The sequence below is a fragment of the Achroia grisella genome, unplaced genomic scaffold, assembly GCF_030625045.1.
Source record: "Achroia grisella isolate CSIRO2021 unplaced genomic scaffold, CSIRO_AGI_Agris_v1 utg157, whole genome shotgun sequence".
NCBI lineage: Eukaryota > Metazoa > Arthropoda > Insecta > Lepidoptera > Pyralidae > Achroia > Achroia grisella.
The window spans coordinates 3,218,884-3,225,115 of record NW_026712653.1 but is presented as its reverse complement, the minus strand read 5'-3'; positions in this window follow the sequence as shown (position 1 = coordinate 3,225,115).

The window sequence follows — 6,232 nt, the reverse complement described above, 5'->3', positions numbered from 1 at the left end:
TTTGTTAATGTTACGTGTAAATTGTACTAGCAAACCCAACCCGGCTCAGCACAGCTATAATGTTATAAATATATATTAAAATTAAAATGCAGGTCACTATTCTCTAATAATGTAACTTTCTATAAATGAAAAAAATTTTATAACCTGATAGGTAGATATGAACATAAAAAATTGTGCAATATTTGTTTACTTACATACTTATAAAATAATATATATACATTTATAAAATAGGGTAGTATCATTTTTAACTGCTCAATGTAGACCTCCCAAATCCATACTTCTAACTGCATTCCCAATGATAAGTATTATATTAGGTCATTTCATTCCGATACGTCCGGTTTTAAATAAAAGTATGTAGCGATTGATTATGTGACTCGTACATGATTAACATGTAATATATGAAAAGATTGCATAAACGTTATTTTGGCAGAAATGTGCTAGCGAAACAAAAGATGTTATTGAACCAAGAGGGAACGAATAAATAAAGAAGATTCTAGAAATTATGTGGCTTTTTACTTCAATAACGCAGAGGACAGGATTCTAGTTTACCTAAAATAATATTGGACGTAAAAAGCAACCGTCTCCAGGTAACATGTGTAGTTTTATTTGAAATCTGTTATATATAGTTACAAGTCACCACGATTGAAATGCCGCGGCATCGCAAGTCAGTGGAGCGAGCGAGAACGAGCGCGGAAGGGATCCGCAAATTCGTTGATGTTGGAAAATTCTTGCTTATAAAATTATGTTGTTTTCATAATTATCTTCTTGTAAACTGTAATTAAGAGCATTAAATTGACCGAGCCGTATTATGTTGGACCGCCATTTTTGGTTGTGCATCTTTGCTGCCTCATGTTCTTAATACTTTGAGATCGTAATAGTGATTGCTTGTTTAAAGCAAATTGTTCGCCTTTTTCGGAATCTTGCATTTTGATTGACACGAATGACTCGATGAAAAAGTTTCACATTGTGACCGTGGCATTTGCACGTTAATTGTTTTCTTTGTGTTATTTTAATCTTATCTCCCAATAATAATAACAAACACTTATTTCGACTAATAATAGATCCATATTATATCTGTATATGAATGTTTTTACGATAGCAAATAAGTGTTGAATGAAACATACTTGCATTTAATTAGAAAATATATGCACTTATTTGTTTACTAAATAATATCTTAATTTGACTATAATGTTCAGTAGAGATTATAATAATAATATAAATGGTTGTGGAAATGATTCGAAATTAATAACAATATTGCATTTCTAATTAAATTCAATCATGTATCGCGTATCTAGTACAATAATGGATTAATACAAAAATTACAAACTTTGGATAAACCACAGTATGCATTTTTCTAAAAGGCCTTATTTTAAAAATGTGTTTTCTATCTATTATATTATCTACTAAATATTAGTACACAGTATTACAAATATAATTCTTTCATGGAACTTTAGGCACAATTAATAAAAATAACTCGCTTTAAGTTTATCTGTCAAAGCTATAGTTTACATGCGCGGGCGCCGTCTCCTGCCTAACATGCCTTTTTTATAAACACGTAGGTGGGGAACCTTTTTATTATGTTATATTGCCATATGTAATAGGGTCTTCGTTTGAGATAACACGGGACAGGCAAGGGACCAAAGCCATTGTTTTATTTGTTTTTATTTAACGTTCCCCGTTGCTTAATTCGAAGGTCTGTTTTCTACCCGTCCTCCCGCTGCAATTAACACGACGGACGGGGTCCGACCTTTTTTGTTTTATGTCTACAAATGTGATTTACGTTTTTCTCTTTGTGCTGTAGTGATAAGTGATTAATGGTGGGAGCTTTTGAAAGCTATTTAATTTTACTCGAAGTTTAGTAAGTTTAAAATTAATAGGCGAGAAATAGCAATGTGTTACAAAGTTGCTATCTGTAGATTGAGATAGATAGCGCGAATATTTCAGTGTCATGAAAGTACAGTGTGTCTGTACTACTTTTGTTTATAAAATGTAGAATCAAACGAGCACAAAGAAGCACTTCAAGCAGACGCTCTATTTATTATTAATACTGGTGAGGTCTACCTCACTTAGTATTATTAATAATTTTATCACTTATAACATTCATTTGTACACATTCTGTGATCTGAATAAAGATAATAAGATTCAAATTGTCATTAAATTTTAACACAAAAGTTTCTTTTATACTACGCTGGTTAGGTTCCAGTGTGTGGGAATGAATTCCCTATCGATGACGAGCGGTGCGATAATAAAAGCTATTGTGCTGTCCTTTAAATATATGGAATATCACTGTTTTCCATTTGCGCCTATATGAAAATTTATACAACATTATCGTTCATATGCTCTCATATTATTATTAATATCGAGCACGTGTCTCTGAATAAATTATACGCGCCGTAGAGTTACGCCTTGTATGCGCTGCCGGGTAATGTCTACATCTCAAAAAGGGGAACACAAATATTTTCATAGATCTGAATTATATATTTTGGTTATGAGATGTTAAACTGGTTTTTATGTAATTCGAATGGTAAACAAGTTGTCGAAACGTCTAATGGTAAGTGGTAACCGTCGTATACATGAACAGAATTGTCATGTAACACCTGTGATACCACTCATGCATTGTCTTTCCAGAGGACCAACATGTAATGCCTCTTATGCTATAAGTTCAATGTATGCTTTAACCGCCAAGCAGCTAGCTTGCTTGAGCTAAAATAGGTGGGACTAAAGGGACTCAAAGGACTTTTTAGTTTACCTAAATTGTTTGGTCTTGATTAAGCACGGTTTTTATATGTAACATTACTTTATATATATATATATTTGTATTCGTATATACATTCAAACAATTTTAGGAATTAATTTTTTTTTTACATAAATAAATAATTGGAACAGACAGGAATCTGAATCCGTGTCACCGGGGCGCACCTATTTCATGAATATTTACAAAATAATTGGAAAAACAATGGGGGGTCGATTGGAGGGTCCATTTTTCTTCAATCGTCTATTTTTATTAACGCGTCGGACAGCCGGTTGGGTTATTTTATGGTGTCGTGGGTGTAATATGGTCGATGGTATTTTAAGGCGATGCTTTTATTAAATTATTAAACGGTATTAACTGTGCATGATACCGGTTTATCGTCAACGGGCGAATCGGTCGAATGTGACGTGCCTATTGTACAAAGAATGAGTCATCGAGTAAATTTTGTAATCGATTACAGAATTTACTCGATTTTTATTGGGCATGTTTTTTATCGACATGTATATTACTAGAATTTACTAATTATACTAATACGATTCCTATTGTGTTTATATATATATAATAAACTGTGCTAATATGCATTGTCGAAGAGCATTTTAGAAGTATGTAATTTAAATGAAGTTTGCATTTTCCTTCATTAAGCTATACATAGCCTTTTCCTGTTTACTTTAAATAATTAGCTGCGTCGAGGGCAGGACGTCGTGCACGTATCAGTTTAATTGTTTTCGAGACCTTACCGACGTGACAGGGAGGAGCTTTTAGTAATGGATTACGCATTAACTTCATTGCTAGTGATATGTCTAGAAACAGTTATAAGTAATTCCTTGTCAATTTCACACGGTGGGCTAATTATCCTGATTGAACCTTAAATCCTTAAATATAGTATATATTTATTTCTTAAGTTTCTTTTGCTATCGATAGTGTTTTACCTTCTGAGTTGCAATTATGCTCTAGTGGTGAAGTATAGCTTAAACAATAAGGGTCATTCCATAGATCTTAAGTGTTATGAATTCTTTTATATAATCAATACGGGTTGTGTACCTTCTGGATTGCAATTCTGGTCTGGTGGCGCAGTTTCAATTAAACATTAATTAAAAATTATCCTTCAATAGTTCTAAAGTGTCATTATATCTTTTGAAATCAAAACGATTTGTGTACCCTTTTAAGTCGCAAATATACTCTAGTAGTGTAGCCTGAGGTAAACATTAAGAGTCAAACATTATATCTGGTGTTTAAATTTGAATCATTATATCTAATTAAAATATAACTTAAATCGTCCTGAGAAGATAGGATTATTCGAATGTTGTCACTTTGTTACTAAATTATTTATTAAAAAATATTCTGTGTCCATCACAGTCAGATTGCGTGCGTCTGAATTCGTCTTATCGTTGCATCGCATGCGCAAGCGCCGAGACGGCAATGAACTTGCTCCGTCACGGGCGGTGTACAGTCAGCAGCAAAACTTAATAGGTGACAGTCATTACTCACACGGTGCTGTCAGCGTACTGAACTACTGTATAGCGGAATAAATATGTTCGAATGTAATGTAAAATGTATATTATAATCTAGAAAAGTTCGAAGTATTAATAATAATAATATATTTTATTTGTTGTACTCTTAGGTTGTGGCCTGATATTAAGTGATGGCCTCGGTAGTCTAGCGGTTTAGCATACCATTTTACTTCCTATGGTCGCAGGCGCGATTCTTCGCACGGTACAAATATTTGTATTCATGAATATGAGTGTTTGTATAGGTCTGGGTATAGAAAACCTATGTATATTATGTATGTATTTACAAAAAATTCTAGATTTTATATAATTTTAAATTTAAATATTATTTTGAAATATTATTTGTAACAAGTGCTACTTATAATGTTATAAATGCGAAAGTAACTCTGTCTGTCTGTCTGTAGCGCTTTCTGGCCAAAACCACTGAACCGATTTCAATGAAATTTAGTATATCGCTGACGTACCTACTAGTGGAATTTTTAATTGTCTCCGAATTTTTCTTCACTTTACCCTCGATACCTCTTACTCATCAGGTACATCAGATAGCTCCGTTTCAATAGCTTTAGTATAGTAGTAGACTGACTGATGAACCACAATTGTTGATGGGCTCGATACCGCGATATAAATACGCTTGTTTATATTTCTCGTCCATTTAAGAAAAATATAATTTATAATTTAACATTAGCATGACTGGTTATTATAATATATTATAATTTATTTAATTGGTCTATTAAATTGTTCTCATTATGTTTATATTATTGACGACTTGTTTTTCTTTTCTATAGACTTTGTTGTTTTAAACACGTGTTTATTGTTGTTTATTTAGTATAATAATTTAATTTTATTGTTAACTATACATATTATCAATATTATAAATCTAAAAGTGTCTGTTTGTTATCATTTCACGTCTAAACAACTCAATGGGTCTTGTTGAATTTTGAATACCGCGAGGACGAATATTTTTTATGGAATTGACATTTTAGCTATGGATATATATTAAAACAATGGCGTGTACAAGTCAGTACGATATATGCTATGCACATGAAATAATATTTTAAACTCTTATCGCAAACGTTGGATATATGCATGTATAATACTGATATTTTAGGGCAACTTGAGAGTTCTTTTTTGCCCTCACAGGATATGTTGTCCACTTTACCTTAAACGTTATAAAATCCATAACATAACATGTGTTGCAATGAAGATTTGAATTTAAGTATATATTGTCGACATCTATACATATAAATAAAATTGAAGTGTATGTTTGTAATATTGAAGTAGTCGTTTTTTACTACATGCATATGAATATAAATACGGTACATACACCACAATATTTTTTTTTGTCATTGAAACTGAAACGGCTGAAACTGAAATGGCTGGATCTATTTTGACGGGACTTTTTTTTTGGCAAGTAGCTGATGTAATAAGGAGTAAGTTAGAAGTAGCCTAATTTTAGACAATTTTAGACAAATAATGTTAAAAACCATGCGGACGAAGTCGCGGGTACAGCTAGTTTTGAATATAAATCACAAAAATGTACTATAATAAACCTTATAATGATCCTCCGCTCCATTCCAACGGGAATCGAAGTCACGACCGGCTGAGCCGAGGTTCGAACATCTGGCGGTGCCCTCAGACTTAAGTCTTATCCTTGGGATTTTCTCCAAGTAAAAAAAAAACGGTGTTGGGTTTCAGGTGCTCTATAAATCCTTCCACGGGTTTTAAATGCCTTAAGCACTTACCCACTTGTTTCAAACAGTGAAATAAAGGCCCGCTCGGGCTGTTGCAGTACCTAGAATATTTCGAAGAAACGAATTATCCTAAGAGTTAAGCAACACTAGTCAATATTAATATTTCGTCAAGGGGTACGGTAGACTCGAACGAAACCTTATGTGAATAACAAAACATAAAAAAATATTGATTTCGAGTCGACAACATATATCCGCAAAATTCGGATTGTGGAGTATTTCGT